Below are 14,520 nucleotides of genomic sequence, written 5' to 3'. Positions count from 1 at the left end.
TCTTCTTGGAGTGCTGAGAAAGGTGAAGCAAGACAAAGCAGAGGTAAGACCTTGAACCCTGTACCCCTAGTTTTTTTAATTGAATTGTTCTCTTTCATTGTGGCTCTGAGAGCTTAGAAATAAACAAAAGCTGTTTGCTACAGGAGGGAAACTGCTCTAAACCTGAAGGTTTTCTTATTCAAAATGAAGCCACTATGATTCCGGATGGATTTGATCTGTTTACTAGGCCAATATGAAGAATATCCATGTCTGCATGTGTACAGTACAAACCATTATCATGTCTTCTCAGCAGGGTTTCCAAAAACCCTGAGAGTTGACCGCAAGAAACTGCCTCTCTCTCCTCTCTGTAATTGGGCTTCTTCCATGAGGAAGGAGACTATTTGATCTGCTGCTTAATCTTTTTTTTCAGAAACCCCTACATTATCTGGAGTTTCCTCAGTAGCATCAGTCTCTTCTTGCTGGAACTCCTGGGCTTGAATTAGAACCGCAAGAAGAAGTCTCCTCCCCCAGATCCTCTTCAAGGTACTATAAGGATTGTATATCTTGAAGTTAGGCTGTCACTCATCTCCCCTCTAGGATATCACTGTTACATATAGCAAAAAGTAAGTGGAATTTGAGAGAGAGCTGAAAAAGGAGTCTCATGACTGTATGGGTGCTGTTGGCATAAATTAAGAAACCTCTTTGTTAAAAGGCACTCCTGACTTTGTGAACTGTACCCAAAATGTAACAGCTGTCTTCCCTTGAAGTGCTGCTTTTGGTTGCTGGAACTTGTGTGTTATCTTTTGCATGAGTACTCTCTCTGTCTCTCTCTCTCTCTATCTCATGTGCACATCCCCTTCAGATCTGTTTTGGGAGGCTGGTTGTCCATCTCCTGCCAGAAATACTCTGTAGGTGGACACAAAATTCTGCTTCGCTTAACCTGCTCTTCTACAGCTTTGTCCAAACCCAGCTTCATTCCCGGTGTCAAATGCGTGATGTTCTACTCCTCTCTGTCACCAGAATTCAGAAAGGGCTGAGCCTGCTACTCCTCAGGGAAGGGAAGTGACATGCCGTAGTGTCACTTGAGGTGGGCGAGTGGGGCAAGAGCCTCAGGTGCTGTCTTAGACAGGGTGTGAGAATGGTGGCTGCCCAGTTAGTCTGAACCTCTTCATCACCAGGGTGGGAGTCAGGACCAGAGCCAGCAGGGCTCAAAGCAGGATGTGTCAGGTGAGTCAGCCTCTAGGAAGTTGAGGGCATAGCTGTTCTCCTATTGCAGCTGCTGAGTTTTATTTTTTTCTGTGACCCCTGGAAGTTCTGGCAGTAGAGGCAGCTATATAGGGGAGGCAGCCCCTATAGGGGCAGATTAACCCCTTGGCTGCTAGGTGCAATGACGCATCTTCCAGCAGCTTTGGCATCTGCCCCAGGAGCAGCATGAGGCTCCCTTGACCCAACCCCACCCCTGTTCTGCACTGGAGACATGTGGCTGGCTCTCTCAATACCTCCTCCTGCATCAGGTTTGCTCCAGGATGTAAATATGATGATGCCTCTGGCAACATGGCACAGGCAAGCCACTTGAGTTGGGTGCACACCCAGTGCTTTGGGCAGCTCTGTGCAGCTCTGTCATTACCAATGACACCAGAGCACAAAGTGGAGCTTCAGGAGACACAAGCTGCTGAAGAAATCATGGCAGCTGTCAGAAAGTACATGAAGGTTTTCCATCCTTTTTGGAGGTAGGATTATTGCTGGCAGAAGGGAGAGTTCTGCCTCTGCAGAGGAGCTCTGGGTGTGGACACACTCAGCAATCATTGCCTTGTTGCTTCCTGGTATTTAAAGCCATAACACTTTCTCCTTGAATGTTAGCTGTATGGGGAACAGAGGGCTATGACAAAAGGTATAGTGGCTCCCCGCCACACACACACTTTTTTTCTTTTTAAAAAATAATAACCTTTTGAATTGTTGTTGTTGCTTTCCACCTATACAAGTGTGGCTCTTTGGGAGTGCTCCTGAAACTCCTGTTAACTGCCCTTTCATACATGTTGGCAAAACAGACTTTTTCCAAACTCGGCAATGAGCAAAAGAGCGAGCTATCAATTTGGGAAACCACAGGCTAATCAGTCAAAAATCTTAGAAGTAGATTTGTACCCAGGGTTTCTGTTACAGCCTGCTCTTGGGCCTTCCTGTTGCTTTAGAATGATTAAATCACAACAAATTCTTGTACTGTAGCTCTTACCCTATCAGCAGGCAGAACCTCTGCACAGACTAGTATAATACTTAATATATATTACTACCTAGTTTTGTCAGCATAGCAGTTCTGGGTAGGGATGTGAAAAGATCACAATCCCCTAGCCAATGACACCTATGCTATAAAAACCTTGGTGGAAATGCATCCATGTCAACAGAAGAGGGCGTTTTTGAAGCTAGCTGCAGCATTTCTGCAAGTAAGAACTATGCCAACAGGAAAACTCTGAATACTGGCAGACACTGCATCTCCGTAAAGGGCTCTGCAGACACAGTTTAACCAACAGCAGAGACTGTAGTGTAGAAGGCAAGGTAGATTTTCTATAGACTATCCAAAGTAGATTGTGTGAGTGCTCTTTCTTTCTCTCTCTCTCATTATATATACACACACACACATACACACACACTAGCAAATTTCTCATCAAGAATGACAGGTGGGCAGCGACACAGGCCTGTATCTGGTCCCCCTGCCTTTGGGTCCAGGCCCATTCCCCCTCCAATCCAAGCCCGTTCCCCACTTCCCCCACCGCTGGTTCGGGTCTGGGCCTGTTCCCCCATGTCTCCCCCCATTTCAGCTCTGGGCCTGTTTCCTCCCTCCCCCACGCCACACCTCTGAAGGAGCTGCCGGGCTCCAATTGTCCCATGACCCGGCCCAGTTGGGACCCTAGTCATTGTGAATGGGGACCCAGCTGGGCCGGGTTGTGGAGCAATCAGAGTCTCACGGCTTGTCCAGGGGTGCGGTCTGTGGCCCCTCGGTCTGTACATGGGGAAAGTGGGGGCTGCAGCTGTGGGCTGCGCTCAGCCTCTGCTCCCTGCCTCACTGCCACTGCATTGGCAGCAGCACAGCACCATACGCCTTGCTGCCCGACCCGGCCTACCCAGTGGCAGGACTCACATGGCACTGCACCATACTGCTGTCAAAGCAGCAGCAGCAAGGCAGGGAGCAGAGGCTGAGTGCAGCCTGCAGCCCCCATCCCACCCTCCCTCTCTGGGCAGAGCCGGTTGGGGGTCAGGGAGCAGGGCAGGTGGTTGGGGGCGCAGCGTGGCGCAGTTGGGCAGGGCATGCTGTCACTGAGCTGTGCCACGCAGCTGATCCAGTCCTCCCCCTCCCCACTGCCTCCCACTCCCTGCCAGCTGTGGTGTGGGGGTGCGCTGCACTGTGCCTCCTGACAACAGGCAGCAGGGAATAGAAGGCTGCAGATGCGGGGAGGGAAGCAGGTGTAGCATGTTGCACCACATGGCCATGCCCCATGGCAGGCAGTGCACCACGCTGCACTATGCTCTGCCCCCAACCACCTGGTCTGCTCCCTGACTACTGAACACCTTTGCCCCCACCTCCTCCTGTTTGCCTGTCTGTCCGTAATGGTCCGGGCCAGCCAATCACCACCCACCCTGTGGGCAAAGCATGTGCAGTTGGCCTGGAGCATTACGGACAGACAGACACACAAACAAGTCTTTTATTAGGGCTGTGCGAAGCTGGAGATTTGGCTCGATTCGGTGGCTGAATCTCCAAATCCAAATCTAATCAGGAGACTAATTAAAAGGACCAAATCAATTTGAAGCTCTCTGAATCAATTTGGAAAAGATTCGGAGAGCTTCGGTGATTCAGGCAGTCCCCGCTTGCTGTGGCAGGGAGCTGGACCCAGACTCCGAGCTGGTAAATAAGGGGCAGGGGAGGGGAGGCTGAAGGAGCGGAGAGAGGACCATGGGGGGACCCCTGCCAGGCCCCATCCCCTGCCCTCTCCCCCAGCCCCCCATAGCTGCCCTGCCCCCCCCAGCTCTGGCCCTTTAAGGAAAGAAAAAAAACAAAAAAACCCACACTCACCGGCTCATGCAGCAGCCTCGGGGCTTCTGGGGCTTGGGGTAGAGGCCACCATGCACCATGGGGCAGTGGGGGTCAGCGGGGATTCCCCCCCCCACTGGGCAGCAGCTGGTAAGTGAGAGCTTTTTTTTCTCCAAGTGCTGGGAGCTGGGGCAGGCACGGCATCTATTGCAGGGTTGGGAGAGCAGGCAGGGGATGGGGCACATGTGATTTGGAGATTCGGCTGATTCAGCAGCAGCCAAATCTCCGAATCAGATTCAGCCAAATCAACTCGGGACAGTGATTCAAATCACTGAATCGAATCACTGTCCCCCAAATCAGCTGAATCCAAATCCGAAGCAAATACTAGATGCTTTGTACAGGCCTAGCTTTTATTATATTGAATATATATATAGCACAAGCTTTTGTGAGTTGAAGTTAACTTTATCAGATGCTATACATATGTAGATCAGGGGTGGGCAGCCTACAGCCTAATCTACAGAACCATTGGAGCTGGTCCTTGGAGCTGCAAGGTGGGGAAGGGAGGGGAGGGGTGAAGATGGGAGTGGGTGGCTTCACCTGCATCATGGACCATTAGCGGGGAAGTTTGCCTGCATAGTGCCCAGGCAATGGAGAAAAGGGACAGCAAGCAGATCCTAGTGCCAGCCCGTCTTGACTCAAACTGGGTCATCCTGGCCCACCACCAAGAAAACTTTTCTAACCACTGACATAGACAAGCTCTATAATTAAACAAGGAGAAAGAGAGGTCTGGGATTACAGCTTTTCCCTTTTAATCTCCTCTGTTTTAAATACATCTAATACTTCAGACAAGGAATATCAAATTCACCCTGGGCCCCCAACTAGATCCAGATCATGGGGGCTCCTCCCAAGCTGGATCCATGACCGGGGACAGTAGTAGGAGTCCACAATCAAGGAGCAGCCTGGGTCAGGGATCAGACAGCAGTGCAAGTCCAGAAGTGGGTGGCTGAAGAAGTCTGGGGGTGGGTGGTGGTGTCATCCAGGATGAAGCAGCAGCCTGGGTCAGGCAGTAGGTGGCAGTGGGGCAAGTGAGAGCTGCATCTGAACAGCATACACTTGACTTCCTACCAATGGCCATGTCCATCGGGGTGCAGGGACCCTGAGTTCTGTGGCAGGCCATGCCCCACTGGCCATGTCCTCCAACTTCCAGTAGCCTGTTGGACTATCTGCAGCCTTGCTGAAATGATTCTATGAGCCAAATCCAGCTCACAGGCCATATGTTTAAAACTTTTGCTTCGGACAATTGATAACATGAAACTAAAACGTTTTCACGTGTAGTGTCTTTCAGCCTTGCTTCGGCAAAGGAATCCAATATCAAGGTTTGCATTTCCATCTGTGTTACTTATTAATTGTCCATGTGTAGTCTGATACACCTTTTGTACAAACTGGAGTTCCCTAGCTTTTCTTTTTCTAATTAAGATAAACATTTACTCCTGAGTCATATAAGATATGTAGCCTGAGTTGGCTTAGCACTGAAACTGAGTAAACAGTGTGAGAGAGAATATTTATTTTATTATGTTCCCATCCTTTCTATATCCCTTCTGTGAAAGCTCAAGTCCTCAGGCTTTGTTAGCATGTATATTTAAGGATGCAAAACTTTTTTTTTTATCATGAATACCAAAATAGTCAATAAAAGCATATTTTAAACACTTATTTGTAAAACACAGGTTAGACTGTCTTCAGACTGTACATCATTTGCTGATAAAATTCTATCAAAATCATTGTATGTTTTCTGTCATCTGGTATATGAGCACCCAGTTTTATATGGCCAAAAAAATTGGCCCATCACAGGCACCTCATGTATGAGAGAAGAAATGCAAATTAACATCATATTGCTGCACAGTACATTGTTTGCTAGCAGTTCTACTTCTGTTTTCAGGAGAATTAGGAATGAAATGTGAATTCCTTTGTTTCTTATGATTTTTCATGCTTCTTAACAACTTTCCATACTCTAATCTTTCTTTTTTTTTCTTTCATTAAGTTGGCCCTTACTTGTTTCAGTTTTTTGTGCAGCACGCATCAAATCTGTTTACTTTTTACAAATAAGGAACACATTAAGGTTTTTTTTTCAATTTGAATTCACGGTCTTTGGTTAGTAATGGTGTACAATATCATGTCAATATTGTGTTTTAAGCACAAATCCAAGGAAATCCTTTAAAGTAGTGGTTTTCAACCGTTTTTGTACCAGGCCCCATTTGTAAACATCAATGGCCAACCCCAACCCAGTGCCCCTCGCTCCCAACTAGCTATCCCTCCACCCCCACCCCAACCCTCCAGTGTGTGGGGCAAGGAGTGGGTATGTGGGGTGGGGAGGGCATGGGGGGCCCCCAAGCAACTCCTTGCAGGCTGGAACTCTGCCAGCCTGCAAGGGAAATGCCAGTTTCCCATGTTGTTCCCCTTTAAAGGAGAATCTGTTTTTAAAGTTTGTTTGTGACCCTTTCATATATTCTTGCGACCCACATTTGGGTCATGACCCACAAGCTGAGAAACACTGCTTTAAAGTGAACAGTAAATTGATGGGGGGAAATTAAATATTTTAGCCTAAGTAGCCTATTTAAAAGTAATCTGTTATGCAATTGCTTATTTAATATTCTAAGAATATATCTGAAACCACTTATTCCTGGGTATGCAGCTCAAACACTCAGTGCTATTTACAAAGCACAGTTTCAATGGAGGCCACTACTAGTTACATCTGCTATGATCAGATGTAAGCCCTCAGCACGTTTGCAAGTGGGAAATGGGACTGAACACAGGCTTATGGACAGATTAATGAATCATCACATAGTGAAGACAGGGGAGTCACTGTAATGCTTTTCAAATCCTTTTGCATTTAATAAAGTGAGTAAAGAATATTGGCATACAACAGACATTGTGGTGGGCTGTGTTATATTCACCCCAACCCTTACAGAAAAGCATTTCCATTATTAGCAATTAATTCTCTATTATATGTGTCTCATGCTTGTTTCTGATTTTTCCTGGAAGCTCTGAAAGTATATAACGTATGCTAGGAAGCAGTGGAGTAGTACTACTTGTATTTTTTCTATACATGCCAAGGCACAGAAACTCCATGAGGAAAAAGCTCGGTGGGTGAACTATGATGAGGATGAGCTGTGTGCAAAAATGTAGTTGACAGATGAGATCTTTGAGGCCTTAACTGGAGACACCATTGATGTTCTTAACCAGATGAATGGAAAACAGTGTAGACCACTGCTTGTGTGTCATATCTGAAAGTAAACCACACACTGTAACCACTTGAGCTGTGGGCGTTTCTGCCTCCTGACATGTACTACATGTCCACCATAAGAGTCTATACTGCTAGTAAACTTTCATAGGTGTTTCTTAAAGGTAGCTTGGATATGATAAAGGAGCATAGTTTTACATAATCTGCTTTTAGATGCCTTATACTGAACTGATTTGAAAGAAGCATGAACCCTAACTTGAAGCTAGTGCATAGAGTGTTTCTGCCATTCTTGTGCCAAGACAGTACACAGCATAGCTTCCAGCAGCTCCCCAGGTTTCAGACTGGGGCTGGGAACTTCATATTGCCCTCTCACTGTGAGATTGCTGAGCTAGGACTGGCTGGGAGATGGGCCCCTTGGCCTGGAGTTGTCAAGAATTGAAACTGAAGTGATCTTCAGACATATGTGAGATTCTCTCTCACAATAGGACGCTACCTGAGCTACTGATTTTTGGGTCACCGTACTGTACCTTTCCAATTAGTTTTTGTTTCACACAAGGTTGAGTAGTTTATTGAAAGATCCATCTTCTTCCCTTTTTTTTCCTGAAGAAGTGGCCTTTGCTTTTGAAGTACTTAAATAGTGTGTACCTGAAGAAGATATTCAGTAGCACAGTGACAGAACATTTACATAGCTACCCTGTGAAGAATGGAGTGCAGTTCTCACTTTCCTATCCCTTTGCTATCTTAAGACTCTTGGAGGAATCAGATATTTCATATTGTTCTATTTCTTGAAAACTGACAAGAAGATGACAGCCCTGATCCAGGACTTCCCCATGTATTCCACAAGAAGCCATAACGACAGCCTGCCCTGCTGTTTTATTATACTGATTTTTTCCCCTCAGAATGCCTGCTTGTGTCATCTTAAAGACTTGGCAACTCTAATTTAATTACCCCAGCATCATGAAGGACAGAAGTGTTAAAAGCAAGTGTATTACCTATAATTCTATACACAGTTCCACTAATATGCCATCGTCTACTTCAATTAGCCCAAATTCCTCCATTCATGTCTAGCTGCAACAAAAATCACATGCAGCGGTCTGGAGGGAGGTTGTCGAGGGACAGAGCCCACACCTCACTGTTCTGATACTTTTCATAATGAAGAATCTGCTTGCACACTTAAAAAATCCCCAGTTATTTCCAGTGTTCCTGTTATCCTAGGAACTAGATTCACTGGACTCATTACAACCATCTCTTCACTAGTCTAGAGGTGACTTCTTTATCCACAGATGGGGGGAGACCATGTCCTCATTCAATGGCATTCATTTTTAATTGTGGAATCTTGCTGGAATAGTGTCTTGACAAAAGGGTTGGTAAGACTGATGTGCTACAAGCTTCTCACATTGAGGCTTTCAAAGGAGTCAAGGGAATTAGGTGTCCTGTTCCGATTGAAATTCAGTGGAAGTTAAGCATCTTAAACTGCTTTGAAAATCCCTTTCATAGATTCTCATTACAATGTTCTCATGGTCTTCACTTTCCTTATCAGCTGAGCTTGTGAAACTGGACTGGCTGATTTTATTTTTACTTCCCATGCTTTAGTTCTTGCTGCTCCACTTGGGTTTCTAACTCTATGCAGCATTGCTTCAGGTGTTGTTCTGTTCCAAAAATACTATGGTAGTGCTCTGCTTGCTAGTAAAAAAAAAATCTCCCACTCCAGCTGACAGACCTGCACCTCTGCTTGGACCTTCAAGAGTCAAACTAGATTCTCTTCATCATTACGTTTTAACATAGGTGGTGCAAAACAAAGGTTGTGACAGGTGTAGACTGCAGATCTGGCAGCCTGGGGAAGTTGGAGATGGGGAATGGAAGAGGTTTCTTGTATCTGGATGCGAGTGGCAGTTGGTAGGCATTGTTGGGATGAACAGAAAGCTTTGCTTTTGTGGGGGTTTAGGCAGGGAGTTGGTGGTAGGAGGGAGCTGAAGTTCATGGGTTTGGGGTGTTGTATGGGGAGCCCTATTTGTGGGTTGTCCGTTTATTGTAAACCACTTTGAGCCTTTTGAATAGGGCAGTATATAAATCTCAAAATAAATTTTAAAAAGCAAGAAAAAAAGCTGACTAAAGTCCTAGCAATGCTTGCAGTCCCCACTTTCTTGAAACTGCACCGTGAGTGACACCTACTTAATAAACCCATTGCTTTCCAAGGGTTTACAGAAGTGTCAGTGACTGGAACTTTTAAAGTAATTTTGGCATCTGTGGCAGATGCTGAGTGTTCCTTAATGTCTAGGCCTTATTACATCTGTACTGCCAGAACTGCAGCCACAACCTGCAGTTTCAGCATAACTGCTGTTGTGACAAACAGAGCCTATGCTGACTGTTTGTAATGGAGAAAATGCAAATGTAAATTCTATTAATGAGGGATGAGTTCAGGGCTGCAGAAATAGGGATTTTAGCATTTCTCAGTGTGCAGGCTTAGCTCTACTGCCCCCTTGCACATTGAATTCCACTGTAAGGCCTCCACTGTAAAGTCTCTTTACCTGTGTTAGTACTGCACTTTGTCCCATGGGTTCTGGCTCTCCACTGGGAACTTTTAGCACTACCATAAAACAAATGATTATTCAGAAATATTTTATCCCTCAGGAAGGAAATCTGTACATAGTCACCAGACCATAATATTTATAAATCCTCAAGGGACTTACCCATACTGCTAAAGGGAAGAAAATGCAAATCATGATGTGGGATCACTGTTTAATCCCTGAGCTTGGAACTAGTACTTGGGCTTAGTTTTACTCTAAAATGTGCAAATGTAAAGGACCAGGGGAATTGTATCTTTGTGTCCACAGGCCCTCCCTTCCAAAATGGTGCAGTTTATAGGCATGCAACTGTTGCAAACATAAAATTGTACAAAGGACACTGAAATCTCAGCACTCACCACAGTAGGGTGGCCCTTAGTTCCAGCAGAGGGTTGTATAAGAAGCAGGAAAAGCTCCAGACAAGAGTATTTTTGAGGTTTGTACAAGCAACCTGAAGAGGAGTGGTGGCAACCCCTGGCAGTGGTAAGGAGTGATGGACATGCATGGTGGAGCAGCAGCGAGGGGTGGTGGTAACCCCTGGTGGAGAAGATGGCAAAGCAATGACCCCCAGCAGCAGAGTGCTGGTAAACTTTGGTATGGGCCACTGTAACAGGTTGCCTTCCCCAGCGCCATCTTCCCTGTTATCCGTGCCCTATGTGGGGTGCCCTTGGAGTTCCCATTAAGGTTTCTTGTGTCCTGCTCTCTATTCGTCTGCCACGTCTTGATGGAAAAAATTGTTATGCTGATGTTCTTGTAAGCAGGAGACTGCCTATTATATTTTATATGTTGGGGTCTTCCACCTCCACAGGCCTTGACCCCTTGCCTTTCTCTAGCTAGGCCTCCTCATCTAAACCCACCAAACAGGGTTTGACTCTGAGGCTCTAGCCCTTTTCCTTGTCTTGAGGCTCATGACCCTCCTTTCTGCTCTAGTTTGGTGCCCAGCCTCCCTGGCCCAGAGGCCCAGCCACCACAGCCAGGAGGCTGCAAGTTCAAGGCCAGGGAATGGTCCTGAACCCATGCTGTCCTAGGCCACAAGACAACCCCCCCCAAAGCTGTACCTTGGGGGCACCAGATCACCCTAGCCTTTTAGGATTGTGCCTTCTGGTGCTGGGGTCTGTAAACCTCCCAAAATCCTGTACCCACACTGGCACCAGGGCCCATGTACCCTGAATACTGTGCCTTCTCTGGCACCAGGGTCAGTACACCCCAGATCCTGTGCCCACATGGGCACCAGCCCCCCACGGTGTAGTGGGGTCCCAGTGAGGCCTCCTCCTTCCCCATTAGCCTCACCCAAACTGCCAGTGTTATTCAAAAAACCCCCATAAACAGTCTGTCCATGGGCTATAACCGCCACCAAAGAAATATGATCAAAGAAGGCAGCACACCAGCTTACGTTTACTCAGGGGTCATGCTTGTGCTCCCCACCATCGGCTACCATCCTTCCTCTGGGGTTGCAGCTGCTTCTCTGGGTTCCTCAGTAGCTCCTTCAGCCTTTGGACTGCTCACCCAGCCTCTCTATAGAACTCTCACACACACGCTCCTTCTCCCTTGGCTGCCAGGCCTTCAACTGCTGCCCAGCCCAGGCTTTTTATAGTCCTGGCCTGCCTGCTTCTGGTCACCTGACCAACTGGCCTGGCTCAAATTTTAACCCCTACCTTACCAGCGCGCTGTGCCCAGAAAGTCCTGATCTTAAAGGGGCCGACCTGTCTTCTGGTAACAGGGCTAGGGTTTCCTGTTCCTGTCCCTCTCTCTTCTCTTTCATCTGGGGTCTTTCCTTCCCCTCTGAACCCTCGACCTACCTTCTGGTAACAGGGCCAAGGTTCCCTATTATAGCCACCCCACCCAGCACTTGCCATTTTGGCTGGTATAGGTGGTAAATTCCCTGGAGTAGAATGGCAACCCCCTGGTGGTGTGGGCATTTCTACAGGGTATCCTTCCTACACTGTACCTACCACTTTTGGCTGGCATAGGTGGGTGAGCCCCTAGACAGTAGCCCTGGGTTAGGTCATAGTTCCCCTGGGTTGGTTTACCACTTATTGAGATTGTTAATGTTGTGGTTCCGGCTAACATTTAACAGATGAGGTTTTCTTTAGGCTTATGTGTATGTCTTTTTTCCCACTGTAATAAACCCTGTTACAGTTTAATGTTTTCTTGTGAGTGGTGAAAACTGAGTCCAAGCCAAATTTGCAAGTTTCCTTAGATGAAGCAGCTTTAATAGGATTTTAGGGCAGTACATTATCATCTTTTTATCCTATCAGAACCTTTGGCTTTATACAAAGTATCCAGGCTTTTCCTACTACCTTAAAAAAATCTAGAAACAACTTGACTGCCCCTTATCTCAGGGACTTTCCATTTCTATTGGGTGTGTATAATGCTGTCCTGCTTACCTCTGTGCTCCAGGATATACATATTAAAGGAGCTGTCACAATAGAACAACTCCCAGTTCATGCAACTGTAGGTTTAACTACATTTCTTACAGTACCCAAGCATCATCAGAGTCCAGGTCAGTTTGACATAACTACCTTTTCTAAACCACTCCTAGCACTTAGTGCAGTTTGCCAATATGCAAAATGCAGTTTGACAGAAACTTTTTTAGTATCAACATTTAGCAATTTCCTTTCTGTAGATTGCTCAGATAACTATGCAATTGTGTCAAGTTGTTGCTGACTGACCCTAACATACCCACATCTAGAGATGCAGCACTGGTGATAACATTTTCTCTCGGTTCTCTTCTTTCAGATCTATCAGCACTCTCAGAAGAAACAAACTGTTCTTTGGAAACACAAATATTTTGGTTGGATGAGCATTTATAACTAGAAGAGTCTGATGGATCAGTTGGAAGTCAACCAGATGACTTACAGCAGACATATGCAGTTCTCATGGTTAAGGATAACCATAGTCCTCCCTTTCCCCGCTTTCCATTATCCCCCTTTCCCTGCCACCTACTTGTCTCACATCAGTTGTCTCCCATCCCCTCTGATCCTCGCTGCCGGGCATTTGCATTTTGCATATTGGCTTCTATTCCACCCAGGAGAGCACACAAAATATCAGTAGACTCTCCCTGTGCCTGAAGAAGGGTGTTTGTGCACAATAGCTTGCAAAGAACAATTTTTTTTCCAACTACAGGAAACCCTTGGTATTCATGGGTTCAGCATTTGCAGTTTCAAATATTCGCAAACACTGAACCTGCATTTTAAATACACTTTAAATACTCCTCGGGAGCTCTGCACTTGCTCCTGCCATCGCTGCCATCACCATGCCACCCCCTGGGGGCACTGTGTTGATGAACGCAGACAGCGTTCATGAATGCAGTGCGCTATTCACGGATTTCACCATTTGCGGGGATCATGAGAATGTATCCCCTGTGAATGGCGAGGGTTGCCTGTATTTAGTTGGTCCAACAAAAGATATCATATTTACCCAAAGAACCTTGTCTGTCCACATGACTTAAGAAAACTTGAAAGCACTAGCCTTTGTTTCACATTGTTCCTTTCAGCTTTTCTTTTGCACTATTCCAGCAAGCCATTTTCAGCATTCTGGAAGACTGTCTATTTATTTTGGTTTTGACCATGACCATTTATGTATGTAGACAAATACAAGCCAAACTAATGTAAAGGTGCTGTAGGGTTTCCCCAGAGCTTGCAAGCTCAATTGGGGTGTTTGCAGTCTTGGGACAAGGATCTGCAGCAGGCTGTGCACACAGAATGCACAGCTATATCTCCAGAGCAGGAAACCTGGGAAAAAAACAGGGGAGACTAGCTTGGGAGAGGGTAGCTGAAGCTGTGGGGAGATGGGCTGTTTCTGAGGGGGCTGCTACCAGGACAGTTGCTTCTGAGAAGATGACTGGCAGAAGAATTGTGACTGAGTGAGCTGCCCTGCTTTCGAGGCCAGAGGAGCAACCAGCTAATGAGTACCCAGGATTGCCTGGTATCCTTTACTAAAGGAGCAGGGGTTGTGCAAACAGGTTCCCCTCCTCATTCTTAAGATCCCTGGGTGCAGGAAGTCACTGGAGGGAATCAGGGACAGGGGTTGCTAGAGCAGGTTTTCTGGGAAAGCTAGAGAAATCATCAGGGAATCACGGCTGTGGGAGCTCCAGCAGAGAGCTCAATAAAGTACAGCCGAGAAGGGGCACTCCAGGTGCCAACCACAGGGGAGCTGCCTTGGGAAGTGTCTGGGGGATGGTGTGAGTGATTACAGGCATCCAGGAAAGACTGGACAAGGGAAGAAACCCTGGTCTCTGGAGCAGCCACACCTGAGGTCCTTATAGGCACCCCCATCTTCTGTCCAGATGACGGCATTGCCACTCCTCTTCTGAGGCAGAGGGAGCACTGCTCCCCGGGGCTCCGCTGCAGCCTCTCCACAGCAGAGCTACTTTGCTGCGGGTAGAGTGATTTTGTGGAGACTTGGCTGATTAAGTGTACATACCTGTTATAAGTTGCCTGAGTGTTAAAGCTGATAACATAATTACTTTTGTTATATGATGAGCATTTGCTTTATCTGATGGTATAGATTATTATTGAGCTCATTGAAAATATTTTATTTGTTATTTATGGGATGTTGAATTTGTCAATCTCTGAGTTGTTATAAATTATTGTAAATAGTTATTTAATGTGTGGTCTGGTGTGGGGAGGACCACAGGTGAGCACTCTAATGAGTGGTGGCTCCCAGCCTGTAGATGGAGTGGGAGCAGACAAGACCTATTGGCACCCCAGGATCCC

The sequence above is a fragment of the Alligator sinensis genome, unplaced genomic scaffold (genome assembly GCF_000455745.1).
Source record: "Alligator sinensis unplaced genomic scaffold, ASM45574v1 scaffold293_2, whole genome shotgun sequence".
NCBI lineage: Eukaryota > Metazoa > Chordata > Crocodylia > Alligatoridae > Alligator > Alligator sinensis.
This window is presented reverse-complemented; position numbering follows the sequence as displayed.